The sequence below is a fragment of the Athene cunicularia genome, assembly GCF_003259725.1.
Source record: "Athene cunicularia isolate RWA chromosome 12 unlocalized genomic scaffold, athCun1 chr12_part1, whole genome shotgun sequence".
In the NCBI taxonomy this organism is placed as follows: Eukaryota; Metazoa; Chordata; class Aves; order Strigiformes; family Strigidae; genus Athene; species Athene cunicularia.
Window position 1 is genome coordinate 9595003 of NW_020799116.1, and position 16616 is coordinate 9611618.

Here is a 16616-nt window from a genome sequence, read left to right on the forward strand (position 1 = left end):
ATATATTTCCAAACCCCACACTGCCTTCCCCAAAGACCTCACTCACTCTTCTATTAGAGAATCTGTGCCAAGAATAGGTGGGTATCTGAGAGAGTTTGGGTGACCATGAGTAGGAGAAAATTCCATACCATCTATCTCAATATGAATACAACAGAAAGGAGTGGAAAGCCACTTCAAAATTTGAAAACCAGTTGTGCTTTACTTGATTTAAATCTGAAGATAGTCCAGGAAGCCAATAACTAATACCAGTCTTAAATCTCTCTGTAGTATATGGACGCTGAGTTTACTTAACTGCACTGGCTGGTGAAAACAGCCATTCAGGAAAACACATTTTGGCACTATAAACAAAGTCCAATTATTTAATTTTACTGTGGCGTTCAACAAAATTACCAATAAATAAAACAACTGGCAAGGCTTTAAGATCCATGAGAGTATCCAGCAGTGTAACAAACAAAACAATCTAGTTATGACTGTTATAAAGTGGGTAATAGACACAGTGGGCCCAATTTTCCAAACTTGACAGTAATTTGAAAAGCCCTGCAGAGCGCTTGCTTTTCACTTGTTCATCTTGCTTCCTTCACTGGGGCTCATAATTAATTTAAACTGTATAACTCCAGTTGTTTCATTGTATAGCCAACTTTGTAGAGTTTTTAAATTATAGGAGCGCTTATTGGAAATAATTATGGAAAAACTGAAATGGCAATCGGTCGCTTGCACTGAGTTTAGCATTGCTTAAGGTACGTCTGTTCTGTGCTCCTGGGAGCGAGCACTTGCTGGGTGAGCTTTAGGCCAGCTCCCTTGCACCCAGGGCAGCAGGCAGCTGCCTGCAACACAGAGCACAGCCAGAGCCCCTTTACTCTGATGCTCAGCAGCATAAATCAGTCTTCAGTAAGTACCTTGCTGGTAAAGCTAGAGTGCTGCCTATGTGGGTGTACCTCTATACCAACTGCCTCGGGACAGTACAGACTGTCCAACAATGGCACAAGAGCACGCTGGCTTTCCGTGGAGCAGTACTGCTAAGAAAGGACATGCCACTCACTAGGTACCCCCCTCTCTGGGCCCCCCCATCCTGTGACATAACTGGGTATGCTTCACCCACATATTGGCATAGAAATAGGTGTTCTTCCTCTGCTAAAGAATGCTGTTTGCTGCAACGTCGTGGTTCCTGGGGGTGGTCCTGAATGTGAATAAGGGCTGTTTGCACAGAAGTCCACACTAGGCACTCAACAAATTTAGGGCTTGTCTAAGCTTCAGAAGGATGGGGTATGATTTCAAGGCAATCAAGATGAAAATATTACTGCTCGTCAGCTTAGCTCCTTGCCCTGACCAGGTGTAGGCTGTCACCCCCTCACAATTACAAGGCAAATCCTGCAACTGTGGTGGAATGGGAACTTATAGACAAGAAGTTATTGACGGTCAGGTGATGAATGGTAACTCATTAGGCAGTGGTAATATTATTGCTTGCAATGCTCTGTCCATACAGTTAATCAATTTTCTAAGTGAATGAAACTGAATTAAGGCTGCTTTAATTCCAAATGAGAATGTCGACACAAGCACTTAGTGAAGTTTGACTAATCCATTTAAAACAAACTTAGATTTGTTTCTCTGAGCAGCCGTATGTAGATAACTCTGGGACAGGTTCAACACAGCTACTTCAGGCTTAGTCCCTCTAACAGCCCAACTTAATCTAGTCCTCACCCCATAGAGACGGAAATCCCACATCACAAGACAAGGCTATAAAGCTGAATACTTTAGTTCAGTATCTAGTCAGCTGTGATTTCTACATGTGACAAATATTTAGGTACTTTTTATCAAGTGGATGATGAAGAGGGCAAGATAAAACACTGAATACAGAAAAAGAATATATGTTTAATTAAATCAGTTTATACATTTACTCTTCATGTGCCAGCAGCATCCTCAAGCATGCAGGGACAATGAAAATCAAGTTGTAAGAACAAATCAGATTTAATTAAGAAATAGAGCTGATAAAAATATATAAAACAACATACAGTAAAAACTTCAAATAGAATTTTTTTCCATTAGTACTTCAGAAGGTACATTAGCCATTCAGTCTTCATTCATGACCACTCACAGAAATGTGGGCAGCTTGTCTCATTTTTAACTGCACAGCAGTGAAAGAATTATAGCAATACTGAGAGTGTTAGTGCCCTTTGAACTACCACTGTGCTTCGGAGTTAACATGCCATTGCAAGGAATTCTGCCATTTCTCGTTTCTCTGAAAGATTATTTCACCTTGGCATCTTTTAGATACAGCTTCAAGCACCTGCCATTCAATTTATATGTTGAAGATTTACTTCAAATCCAAAGGGATTACAAACTTACTTTGTCTTCCTAGTAAATGTCTTATTTTTTTAGTAAAGGGCTGGATGGAAGCTCCATGAAAGTTAATTAAAAAAAAAAAAAAAGGTTTAATATAGACCAATAGTTGTATCAAATAATCCACAGGAAACATGGGAAAAGCAAAGCATTGGCATAGTGTGTCACACGGAATAAATATCACACTGAGCCTGGAGACACCCTCATCTCCTTGAAGTTGATGGGAATTTTGCCACTGACTTAGTGGAGACGGGTTTACACCCACACTATCTTAAAAGTGGATGCTTGGCTGCTGAAGCACATGATGGCAGCCACCCCAGAAAAACACCAGCTTGCTGAACCATGACATATGTGACTCAATCCCAAACTTGTTCTTAGCTCAAGGACTGAGATTTTGGCATGACTTTGTATCTGCTCTTGTTTTACTTGTGTTGCCACAGCCTTATGCAGGGATGACACAAAGCTAAGTGAGAGAAATGTTCTAACAAACATGAAATGAAGATCACAGGATCATAGAATATCGAGGACATTGAACAGTAGCAGGACAAGAGATGACTGGAAGTGACTACTAAAGGAAATAAAGATTTCTTTCCTGTCATGAAATATTCAGAGCAAAATCAATTGATTAACCTTCATTTCATCCCATGAAAAGATACATTCTTGAAATGCATCTCCTGTGTTCAAAATATTTTGTATACAGACTCAATTATTGTTATTCATCCAGTTCCTTTCTACAGAAGCAGTTATGCCACTCCCCTGTATGTTCTGGCTGGCAGAAAAATCTGGTTAGGGATAAATACATTTTTATTGTACTGATTATTAAGAGCTCCTCAAAACACGATGTGACATGGCCACTGTCCTGTGTCTCACTAAGTTATCCCCTCAAGTTATGCCATGATTCTGTTGGGTTAATGTGGATTTGTTTAACAAAAGTATCAGAATATTTTAAATACTAACCTGCCTCCAAGTAGTAATTACAGTAACAAAAGAAGCAAGCACCTGAACACAACTGGATATCTGTTATCTCTTACTGTTCATCCTATGGCAGAAATAAACCGCCAGCAAGGCCCCTAATTAGTTCTAAGCACTCTGCTGGTTCAACTCATAACAAGTCTTTTAACCCACTCACAACAGACTTGATGCACCACAGCGAAGACTTCTTCATACTCGCCTACCCAGCAACAGTTCAGTACAAGAAGCCGTTTTGAAATCATTCTGAAGCCAAGTAAACAAGATGTTTTGCAATCAAAGAAAGTATTGTTCTGTCTGGACTGCAGCGACTCCAGACATGGGCAAAGGAAAGGTTTGGCTGAGAGGTTTCCCTTAGCATATGAGATGTGGTACACAAGTCTAGTAAGTGCCCTTCGCTTTGTTTTCTCTAAAGCAGTCTCCAAAGAATACATTTCAGGCAACCTTGTCATTGCTCAATGTGAGATGGGCCAAAAGGTGAAAGACTGGTACTTCTTCCGTTCTCCTGGGATTGCCAGCCACTTACAAAGACTATTCAAATGATCTCATTAACTAACAACCCTACTTCCAAAGATCCTTCCAGGTGCTCATAGAAAGACAATTTCTGTCAGGCTGGCATAATTTCCATCTGATATTTTTTTCCTTAAAAATATTTTGCACTGTTGGCGGAAAGCTCTTCACGCTGACCTGAGGGTAAGAATCCTGAGCCCCAAATAAATTTGGGGCTCAGCAATGTTTTTGCTACCTTTTGATGTTTATTATGCCTATTACTCACATGAGGAGAGATACCAAATTCTAAAAAATACCTGCAATTTATTCGATATCATGCATGAAATAGGCTTACACCTAACCCGATACAGGCATGAGAGAGAGTCAGGTATTATGGAAGAAAAAAAATTTGCTTTATGTTGATGCATTTCTTTTTGGACTAGGTATTCCAGCTCCATTCCCTTCTTGCTGTTTTGGATGCTGAAGCTCTATCCATCTCTGCACCTCTGTAGCCTGAGTACATCCCTTTCCTGGAGAAGCCAATGTCATTGATTAACAGAACTGCCTAGTTAGCCACCTATCTGTTCTTCAGCGGGGAGAGATTTGACCATGTGTTACATCCTAATCTCAGTGTTACAAACAGGTCCTGGTTTTCCTAGAATTAATGGGTTCTGATGTATCGATCTAGATGTGAGAAAGGTCACACTCCCAAAAGCCAGACACTATAAAAGAGAAAAATGGAAATCAAATGGCTTTACTCCTCCAACTGTGTGTTACGGGTGCTGAGCTGCAAAACATCTTTCCAAAACTGTTTGTCTGAGATAGGGAGTTAACATTTGCCCTAGCTACAATATCCCAGTTTACTATATGCCAGTTTGCAACAACGCAACTGTTACAAGCCTCAACATCATTACACCAATACCATGTTTTAATCACAGAGAATGTCACCTTCATATTAAAACGATCCAGATAGTTTTCAGTGTATGTGATTCAGCAGAGTCCTCTGAGGCTGAAGTCTGCCCATGGTATTATTCATTGTTTTATACTGAATGAAGAGAGAAACTAATTCACTGTCCTTTTGTACTGGGAATAGAATAATGCATGTGATTTTCCACTTTGAAAAGATATTTAATAATCCCATTTAATGTTGAGTTAAACATTTCATTGTTTGCCATGACTAATCCACAGATTTGAAGGGAAAATTCCACTTTAAAGTGTAATGGAGCTTCTCTGTTCCTTCACTTTTGAATTAGTACTAACACAATTTTGAAAATAATTACCAATTTGTGGAGATATTTTGCAGCATGTGTTATAACATTTATGATAAGTACAGTGAAATAGAGTGTGCTGTGGATAACAAATGCAAATTCGGTCAGACTAGTAAAACCAGTGCAATCTTCAGTTAGAGAAACCTTCTAATTAAATGAATAAACTTATTCTGAAAGATGTTCAATGAAGGATGCAGAATAGGATTATTCTACTCCATCAAGCACCCTTTTGATGTTTAATGAAACTACAACACCAGGTAAATTATGGGTTTGTGTTCACTGCACACTTTTTAATGAGATTATAAAGAAAAATCCAATATATTACAAGTGGGTCAAATATATTTTTATATCTGTCTGGAGAGACAACCTCCAGAATGATCATTTAGAAGTATACAGCTGACTACTGAGAAAACATTTAAACAAATACCCTGTTATTAATACATAGAAACCACATAACTGTTGCTATTTACTGACACTTTCAAGTATCAGACTGCTTTTGAATCTGTCATGGCCAGTGAATATGCTCATAAAATATGTAAATATTTATGGGTGCACAGTAATGAACTTCAATAACAAAGTCTCTTACTGTATATTTAAAGAAACACAACTGCCTGAGCCATTTTTCAGATTTCCTTTTTTTTTTTTTTTAAATAACACTATACAAATCAGTATGAAGGGGAAACAGGCATTCAAGCCTCACGTGCCATGAAGCATGTGCCACACTGCACAGGGTTACAGCCCTGTTAACATTTCCAAGTAAATGAGGCTTATTATTCAAATACCTCAATTATACGAGCTCTTTGTCAATTTAAAGTAATTGTGTATGTCATACCTATATGTATGAAGGGGATACTGGTACAAAACTGCTTTCTGTTTAACTAACCCTGCTCCTGGTGACAGCAACGATCAAGCTCCATTTGACTTCCAGAGTAACCCAATTAGGCTGAATGAAAAGTACTGTGGAAGCTCCCACCTGGAATAAACCATGGCACCAGGCCACTGACACACTTCCATGTCTCACTTGCTCACTAAACCAGGTCCCAAGGCTGCCCAAACTGCTGAGCTTCCTCAGTCATGTTTGCAATGATCACGTTCTTCCCCTGAGCCAAAGTTACATTGGCCTTTTGTCCCAAATGGGTCAGTACCCATCTCAGGCTTGAAACAAATACAAAAATTTCATCACCTCTAATTTTGCCATCAGTCAATGTGTGTGGGAGCAGGACCCATTTATCTGGCACTTCTGCAAGCCAGGCATTCTGTTTGCAAAACAGTGTCTTTAAATCCTGGCCAAATGGCTAAATCACTCTTCCTCTGCTTGTCAATGCTTCTGGTTGTAAAAAGACAAGTTGTCTGGGGAAGGCTGGATGCATGTCTCAGCAGTCTGAATTGGACATGAACTAATTGGAAACTTCACTGGAGATGAACTAATATCACCCGTGCTCTCTGCCAGCCAGGCAGCGGCTCTCAGTCGCTCTGCACTAGTCAAAGGAGGCCCAGATTAAAAAGAACGATTTTAACACCACAGAATTCGTGTTGCATTTTCTCCTGAGATGACGGTGTTTGATGGCTCCAATGTGTCATGTTTGAGGACCTGTGGGGAGCTGTGACTGGAGACAGACAAACTGACATTCTCAGGCTCACATTTGTGGAATCTGGGAAAACTTTCAGTTTCACTCGCCTCTCAGTCCTCCAGAGCTAAAAATCAAGATTTGTGTGAGAGCCATGTGACGTAAATCGAGTACATGTATTCAGCAGTTACAATTTTGATAAAAGATTTTTTTAACTTGGAGACTTACAGTCATTAATAATACCAGTTCCAATGCTAAAAGCATATATTGTACAATGAAACTTGCATCTCAGGGAAAAGATTAACATTCTTTTTCACTGAATGATTACCAGGCTTGGAAATACTGGGCAAGTAATTTTTTTCTAAAAAGAACCAAGTTATGCTTTGGACTCATCTGCAGCCCACCCCACTGACTGCTGTCACTGCGGGACAGCCTTCTCAGGTCTTCACACTTAGCTAATGTAAAGTAGTATTATTGCACTACAAATGTGATACAACTGCAGTCATGTCTGAAGCCACAACATTGTAAATAATTTTATTAATGAAATGGAATACCCTTATTTTAATACCTCATTCAGAATTGATTAAAAGTTAGTCATTTTTACAGGCTTTGGTTTAGGCATTAAGACCTGTGAAGTCAGTAAGATTGAGAAGGTGCTCAAGTGTGTTGTTGATAGGGCTGGACTGAAGCACACACTTCTGTAGGTCTGCTGATGCCTTTGGCTCTTGTTATCTAACTCTGACAGATTTAGCTGTGGCAGTTGTTCCTACCCTCAGCTGTCTGGTTTGTGTTGACGCTGATTGCTGCCATTGTAGCAGGGAGTAAGTGTCTGTACATCAGTCAAGCTCACTCTTGTATTTTATGCTCCCCTCATCAGTGCTTTAGGCTGAAATACCAAGCTGTGAACTGGGGCACGTGAAGTGCTGACACATGTCCCCTTCTGTCACCCCTTCTAGTGGCTGCTGATGCTGGAAGGCAGAGAGGTATTAGGTGAACAGCTGGAGGTGGTCATGTCTTAAGCCACTGCAGCTAAATCTGCCAAATCTCATCTGTCAGAGAGCACAGTTTATACATTTAGGTTCATGTGTATGGAACCTTAGGATTACCAAGTTGCTACTTTAAATACAATGCATTAGCCTGGATGAGATCAATTAAAGAAAAATGTAAGTAACAACTGGAACATCTGGGTGCTTCAATAAAAACCACATTGTTAACAGAATTTAGAGAAAATACAGGATGCCTAAACTTTGCACATAATTTAATAATATTCTCTGGGAGGAAAAAAAAATGTTATCTGCTTGCTTGATAAATGTTTCAAACTTACAAAGGTCTGATCTTCATCTGTTTTAAGTCAGAGTGACTTCATTTAAGTCAGAAGAGCCATGAAAGTCAATAGCAGATGAAGAGCTGGCCCTAGTATGCTATTCACTATTCTTCAGGGAAATCGTAAGATTATGGACAGAATACTTTCTTTCTCCAAGGTAAGGAAATAGAATATCCTTAGAGTACCTCTTATCTACCCATAAAGTCAGTCTGGAAAGTCTTTCGTCTTTCCTAAGCTTTTTGTAGAATTTCTGTTCTATAAACATAGCCTTTCCAAGTTTACTGGCATTTTTAATGTATTAAAGCTGTCATTCCACTTTTGGCCACAGCTCCCTCTTTTTCTGATTCCTCTCAAAAAAATTGAAACCAGTTCTTGTCCTGCTTCTTTCACTCTTCATTGAAGTTTTTTCTCATCTTTTCTTTTGTGAACGGAAATACTTGTTCTAGTTACGGTTCCCCTTGAGTCTCTCCATTCTGTTCCAGCTTTCGACCTTCTCAGTGCAGTATGTATGTGTTTGTCCGATGTGTATGAGTCGAGATCTCAGCATTGTTTGTTTCAGGGTAATACTCATCACCATCACACCTAATATATATTATGAAAGTACACTGGATTATAGATAAACTCGGACGCAGGAACCGATGTACATATTCTTCCAAATGTTTATAGTACTGTAGTGCCATCTAGCGAAATATCTACAGTAAACATTATGTGAGTAAAGTCCATTTTTGCATTAATAAAACAAATTTATTTTTAAAAATAATACTGAGTTTATGTACTGCTGTTCTCTGAGTGTGGAAAATCCATACAAATAGCAATCAGATAAAGTAAAATTTTAAGTAATGCAGTTTCTTAAAAGTGCCCTGAAGCGTTGTGTTTCCAAGGCACTCGGGTTGCACGTGATTTAACATTCCACTGCATATATAAAATTCATTCTTAAATCTTTGATAAGGCCATTCCAAGGAGAAACAAAGGAGCTTTAGTTAATGGTACCCAGTTCGTAGACTAAACATGTATAATCGGCCTCAAAAAGCTGTTTACACTATTTGCCACATTTGCAAAGGAATGTGTAAAGGCCTGTTACTACCTAGAGTATTTTCTTGAAATCTTAAATCCTGCACAGCTTCTTATTTGTAGCAGATGCTCAAAGCTGCCTAGAAAAGCAGCTCAAGAGCTTCAAATGGGAAACCTCATATTTAACCCTTCCCTTGTCCCTCCAGGTAAGACCCAGTATTTCTCTCTTTAGGGCTGCACCGCTCTCAGGTGAATGGCACCTCGAGCCAGGGCTTTGCCCAGCACCGGCAACTCCCTTGGGTGTGCCCAGGACTGGGTCCAGCCCACCCCATGGGCCAGAGATGGGCACAAGGGTGAAGAGCTTTTGACGTTACACACCAGCTCCCTGCTAACCCGAACTGTTCCCCCCATCGTGGAACCAGTGCCCATGGGCGTTATCGCCCGCAGGTGACAGACCTGGCCCCCGAGGCCTAACGCCGGCAGCCCCCGAGCATGCACAAGGGTGGGGATGTTGTGTGAGCCTCAGGAGTAATCTGCCAGTCTGGATTAATTTGCGTGCAACTGACATCGCTATCCATTAATCAGTTTAAGAATGAAATGGAAAAACATTGTCCACCTGGTCCCATCTGATTACAGATATCATTAGTCTCGAGTACAAATAGTTTATAAGATGTCAGTGAGGTCATACTGGCATTGTTTTTAAAACTCTATCATCATGTCATCTTAGTCTGTTTTAAAACTCCTGCAGAAAATACCACAGGATAAAAAGTGCTTTCTTTTGTCTTAACTTATCCGTTTCCATCTCACCTCTACTACTGCTGCTTTTTATGAGACTGAAAAAGTCAACGCGGGCTTACAAACCAGCTATACTGTGTGACAGGCTGTCACAGATGGAGACAGCCTCTGCCCCAAGGATTCCAAATCAAGGACTGGATCCAAAATGAGTTAATGAATGTCTTTTCACTGATCTCAGTGAGGTCTGGAGCAGGCCTAACAGCAAAGATGTTGTCTATTAAGTTAAATTTTCTTTTGGATGACATTTTGGAACTGTTAGCATAGTTCACATTTCAGTTTCCATTGTCTGCAACCATATGAACTTAATATTTTACAACAGTTTTACGTACAGATTGGGAATCTGATTTCAGTTACTCCTACTGCTGCTTTACTTCATTTAAGGAAATTGGTATTAAATTGTTGGATATATTTATGTGTCCACATTTGTTACTACTTTAGCCTGTCTGAAGTACCGTGCAACCTACAATACTTCATTCTCACCATTAATTAAAACTCTTACAAGGTTAACACACCCAGGAAGAAGGATTGGGGAGCAAGGGTTGTGTAACAGATGAACTCATATAAAGCCTAAATGTGATTTAATTAGTTGATAATGGATCATTAATTACAAAGCTAGTGAAATGAAACACATTGTTATGGGAACACATAATGGAACTATTGAGAAAGAATAGATTTGTTTTTACTAAGTACTTGTCTGCTAAGAAAACCACCTGTGCAAATAACTGGCTCAAATCAGATGACAAGCAGATTTTTTATTGCACAAGAAAGATTTCGGTTTCCATGACAACGCACCTAGGTCAAAACACCAAATTGTGTATTTTTCTGCAATAAACATTTCATTTACCATAACAGGTTTAACATCCAGGTTTATAATGTGTCTAAAATATATTTATTAGCTAGCAATTATTTAAGACAGCAGCTTCTGCCCAGAAATTGCTGTCCAGTGACTAGGGATTCAGCTAGAAGTGTATGGGATCTATCCTAAGCCTTTTGGCATTTTAAACAAATGCTGTAATGCTGTTTGGCTCACAGTAACCTACTGTGAGCTCTGGGGAGAACTAAGCAAACAGTTTAAATGTTATACAAAAGTTTTTATTTAATTGAATTCAAGCATTTATAAATTTATATTAAATTAGGTCATATTCATAGGTTATCCAGTATTTAACATTTTCACCAGTAATTGCCTGTACATCTAATTTAAAATTTAATGACATTATTTAAGAAAAAGGTTTTCTTGATCTGAGGGCAAATATGCTTTATTTATAGGCCCTTTCTCAGACTGAGAATGGAAAGTACAAATGTGTTACTCATTAAGCCCCACGTTGTTACGTGGCTGGATGACTAAATCACTGCTTCCCCAGGGTGCTTACACCAAAAAGCACTGGAGTCAGCAAAAATAGAAAAATAGGTGTTCTCATTTCCAGTGTTCCGAATCAAAAAAACAATTAGTAAATCTCTGAAATAATGAGGGGTTTTATTCACCAGAGCTGCCTGGAAGCGGCTCTTAACTCGAGCTCTGACCACTTGCCTGAGACCTGATGGAATTACGTCTCAGCTGGGGAAACAACCGAGAGGTCACATCGCAGCCCCGCCGTGTGGTACCTCCATAGCGGGGTGCTGATCCAAGCCCAACCAAGGTGGTCAACTTTGTGTTGACTTGACAAGACCGTGAGGGATGCATCACTGTCTCCCAGCCTTCTGGGCTGGTTTCTTTTCATTCTGACCAACTCTGTGCACATGGTGAGTTCACAAGGGCTTGCAGCCAGGGCTGTTTCTTGGAGGACTCACCTGGCACCTCCTTGCTGCTTCCGAACAGGCACGGCAGCCCTGCCCGAGCAGAGCATGGGAAAGCCCTTGGTGCAAAAGCCAAGGAACATGCCACGTGCTGGAGCATACATCTGCATTAGGTGTGACATTTTGCCTTCTAAGTGTTAATACATAAAATACTTCCCTTCTCCTGGAAACGCTCCGCTTCCCACAGGGAGGAGGAGGAGCCTCCTTGGTGTCCAACAAATATTTCCAGGTCCCTTTCAGACTGACTTCATGGGGAAATGCAGCCTGTCCGAATGTGCTCTCTCCAGTCTCCTCCCAGTAACTTTTGAAATTCTTGGCTAATTTCTGCCACCCTTGAGAGATGGTGGGAAGCCTAGGAGACACCCCAGCTGCTGTGAGAGTGGACAGGGGGCAGGGGAGGGCAGGAGCCAGGTGCCTGAGGAGCACATGTGCTACTCCGGGCAAGCCACAGCACATCTTGAGTATTGCTTGGTGGATGGGTCACAGGGACATAGGAGAAGGCTGAGACTTTTGTGGGAGGGGGAAGGCAAAGGATTTAGGAAAATCCTTTAGGAAAAAGGGCTTTAAATTTACAGAAAAAATGGTTTGATTTGTTTTTCTGGCACAGAGCAACTTTTTTTCCTTAATGTCATCAGGCTAGGCTACATGGTAGAACACACCTAGTTCTACCTAGTGTGCTCATAATGTTGTTTTTGGCATCCATAATCAGAGACCGTATTTTCAAAACAGTATTTCTTTCACAAAGACTTTCTTCTCTTGTTTCCATCTGAGCTGTGTTCAACAAAGGGGGAAGACAGAGAGAGGTGCTGCAGTTCCAGCCTTGGTCTGGAGCTCTGAAGAGCATCTGTTGTGTACACACGCCAGGGCCAGTTGATTTCTAGTGGCAGCTCTTTGTATAAAAATGACACACTGGACCTTTTCCTACATTGCACAAGCTGAATCTAGGAATGATTTAGCACAAAGGAGAATTCATGCAGCAGCAGCGGGTGGGACAGCAGGGACTGGACTACAGCCACAGTTCTGGAGTGGCTGGGCTGGGCTGGAACAGTATGAAGGTGCTTAACAGTGTTTTATGGTCACTTTGGAAAAGAAAGTGTAATAATCACCTTTGAGTCTGTAATTCAAAGGCAGATTGTTGTGTTGTGAGTGAAAATAGGCAGTGGTATCAAACACCTTTTAATGCACGTATTTTTTTGTCAAAAATCTCTGAAGATAGCCTGTGTAAGCTCTGTTCCTTTCTTCTAAACTTGAAGCCAGAAGACATTTAGAAAGACTTTTTCTTGTTCCAGTGACAGTACATAAATACAAGCCACACCCTACTCAGACTTCTTTAGGACAAAAACTGAATATAAAGTTCTTGATAAAAGGAGGAGTATGTTTTACATAATTCTGTTCCGATATCCACTATTCCTAAGTGAAGAAAGAATAACAAATTAAAGCTGACAAGGCGAGACAGAAAAAGAAGTAGTGAGAGGTTAGGGCTGGTGGAAGTTAGGAAAACTCCAGCATGTTCAAACTTCAGACATGTTGCTTCCCATCCTCAGAGCACATCTTTTAATTTGAACATCCCTTGCACACAATGAATGGCAGTAAGAGTGGAAGGAGTTCATAGGATTAGCTATGCCCTATCCCCACCTCCAGTCCCAGCCATTTGAACACTGCACATAACAATGCAGAAATCATATTCTTTTTCACCACCCGCTTGTCTTTGATTAGTATCCATAGCCAAGGTATTAATTACCATGGAAAATAGTCAAATTCTGTGAGCATTAACATGCAAATAATCAGAAGAACCAGACCACTTATATGCATATAGGCTTCCAGGACTGGGAACCAACTCTTGTGATAGTTGACTTGAGAAGATATGGGTCCCTTTATTAAATCTTGGGTTTTGTTTTTCAGTTTTCAGCCAGGTCTGAGTGGAAGCAGTGACGCCAGGGCTGGTCACTCTCCCCGTGCAGAGACCATGCGGGCACTAGATGGCTCCCGAGTGACAGGCTTGGGTTTTTTTTAGAAATTGAGCTTTCTAATAATATCTTCACTTCCTGACTTAGAACTTTGTCCAAAATTTCTGTTCCCTCCTACTTGTATAGCGTTTTCTACAATTCAGCTTTACCTTCACAGGCACTGTGTAGTTTGCTGTTTCTTGAAGCAGATGGGAGAAAATTGGGCTCTGCCGTGCTCTTGGCTTAGGGCTTGAGAGGAACTGGCTGGAACAGCGAGCACTGCCATCACAAGACATAGCTGTGGAAGAAGGAAGCATTTCCTGACTTCCACCAAAGCATTCATGAAGACTTCCGTAACTGAGTTAGCTTAGCTGGGAGCCAGCTTAATTGGCACTAATTGGTTTCCCTTGACTGGTCATGTCTCTTTGGACGTGATTTTCATGTTACTTTGCACGGAGAAGCACTTATATCTGGTCTTTCTGAGACAGTGACAACAATCATACCGTTTCAGAAGGCAAACAGCTACCATCAAGCTTAGACTTTCAAAAGAAACGGACTTTGTAAGCAACTGAATGCTCTTGAAGTCTCCCTATTGTGATATGGTGATCACACACAACTGTTGACAGCAGCACAGCTCTGAGTTCCTCAGAAAATCTGCAGACTGAGAGATTTAGTAGCCTATCTCTAGTAAACAGAAATAAACAGAAACCAAATTTCCTCTCTGTGAAAACAGAGAGAGGACTATACATTCTAAACATGGCACGCACTGAAGGTAAAACTTTCCATCTGGGGAACATGTCATGAAAAAGTAGGTCAGTTTGCCTATCACTGGATATGTACTCAGTGGCTTGGACACATACACAAGTAATGCGGAAATGTTGGCGCAATACACTCTAGAGTTCAAGCTCTATAATGACGGGTTTCAGATGTACGTAAAATTTTATGAAGATTAGAGTCACAGAGAACACTGAAGTTTCTAGCCCATTTAATGATGGCTGTATGCCAACAGTTGGCCTTTGGGAGCTTTTCTGCTCCTGGAGTATGGCTGCTCCTGCTGCTGAACCTCAGGGCAGCCTGGGTGTTAGCTCAGTGCCATATTTTCTCTACTTGTACTCCCTTGTTTCTCCTGGAAGGAAAGCTGTACGTGTGGGCAGAGGGGACCAGGGCCAGGCCAGCTGCAGGACTGCACTGTACCAGCATGACCTGTTCTGTTCATCTCTGCTCTCAGGAATTGATCTTTTGCAGTTTCACAGTTCTCTGAGTGAGGAGAAGTGTGTCACTGCAATCTCCTACAAGTACAATCATGACTAAAATTCTTTCTGGATATGCAGAAAGGGTCTGCTTTACAGCTCAGGCAGGTTGCTTAAGAATCTTGAAACCATTTGCTGAGATGCATCCAACCCAACAGCCCAGTGCACCCAGCTGGAGTGTTCAAAAAAGAACAAAGCACCAAACCGAGAACATTACCAGTAACGTCACATGAAGGCACAATGTAGAAAATGTCAATTTCTATCGAGTTATTCACTTTCTCATTCCATGCTAGTGAAACACTTCAGAGAGCTACAGCAGAGATGGTGGAATAAAGAACAATGGCAGTTCCTTGTGCATGTTAAATAGATTTTTCTCAAGTACATCTTCCACATTAGATTGGGCAATACCAGCATTTAAAAATTTTAACCATTTGCATTTTGAGGGATGAGACGGAGCAAAATTTTATTTTGCTGCACATTAAACTTACAAAAGCCTTGCTCAGTAAACCTATCACAAGCTAGCAGCCCTTCCAAACTTAGACAGGAAACACCTGGACTTCTGCGGTAAAACATCACTGTGAGTGCACTGTGCATTTTGGAACAGATCATTTTGAATTGTTAATAAATATTCATCTTATTGCAGTAAAACACTCTGTGTTCACTGCTGTAAACATTGGTGGAGCTAAATTAAATACGTGCAATGTTAGTCATCTTGACTTTTCTCCCCTAAAATGAATACTTGACTTCCCCTCCAAGAACATCTGAAGTTTTAAAACCTTAAAACCCCGGAAGATAAATTCTATCGGATATACAATTTAAGTATCTCCGTTTCTGGTATATTTACTCTTTGTTAACACATTCTCCCAACTTTTAGAAAAGGCTCATTATAAAGCTAACTAGAATGAAGTCTTTGTTTCCTTCCTTTCCTGGGAAAAGCCTTGCACCTTGGCAACATAGCCCTGTAGGATCATACAGGAATTCACTGTCTCTCCTCTAATGGTTTCAATTTGAAAAACAAATCTAGAGATGTCCTTAATTATATGAAAGCCAAAGGGCAAAATGCAAATTGTATACAAACCCTCAGGCCTTTCCTCAAGAAACTGCACAAATTTTGCGTATCTATTTTTACTGAGTTGGTATAACTTACAAGAATCATGCCCTGAATTGAGAAAAATTTCCTAATTTTAGGAACAATTATTTAAGTGTTGCAAATCATCCCTGAACTGAATGAAGATCTGAACTTTCTCCTACAGTGTGCTACCTCCTGTAAGTGCTGGTGATGTCGTTGCAGGAGACACAGCTGACAGAAGATCTAGTTTGGACTTGGTTCCAAGTCCTAACAGAGATTTGTTAAAGGTCATGATAAACAAATCTTGCATCCTGCTGCATATGCTTACACGTAAGGTTAATCTTTTACAGATAATTTGTTCAGGTTTGGGGGCTATTTCCATGTTTCTCTTGCCTAACTATAAAGCACACTCGCTAATACTGTATTTCCATGTCCTAACAGCTTGCATTGTTTAGGTTTTTAACATAAGCGTTCATCAGTTTTCTACTAAAATATATTGCCCATGGAAAATTAATATATTTTTCTGTCTTTTCTCAAAGCATTTTAATACTCAGGAAAACAAGATATCATAAATCTAAGGAAAGAAAAGCTGCTTTCAATTGAGCAGAAAAAAAAGGCAAAGTCTGTTGTGCATGTGTGTCAACAGCTTTCAAAGCTGTGTGATCTGAGCACAAAAAGCAATCAGAAAAATCGTACTGCTCATACAAAAAAAATTTCCCTTGGTGAGAACTCCACAAACACTGAAGCAGCCTTAAAACTTGGCTTACTGTGTCTGTCTGTAGCTCTGCAAAGAAGA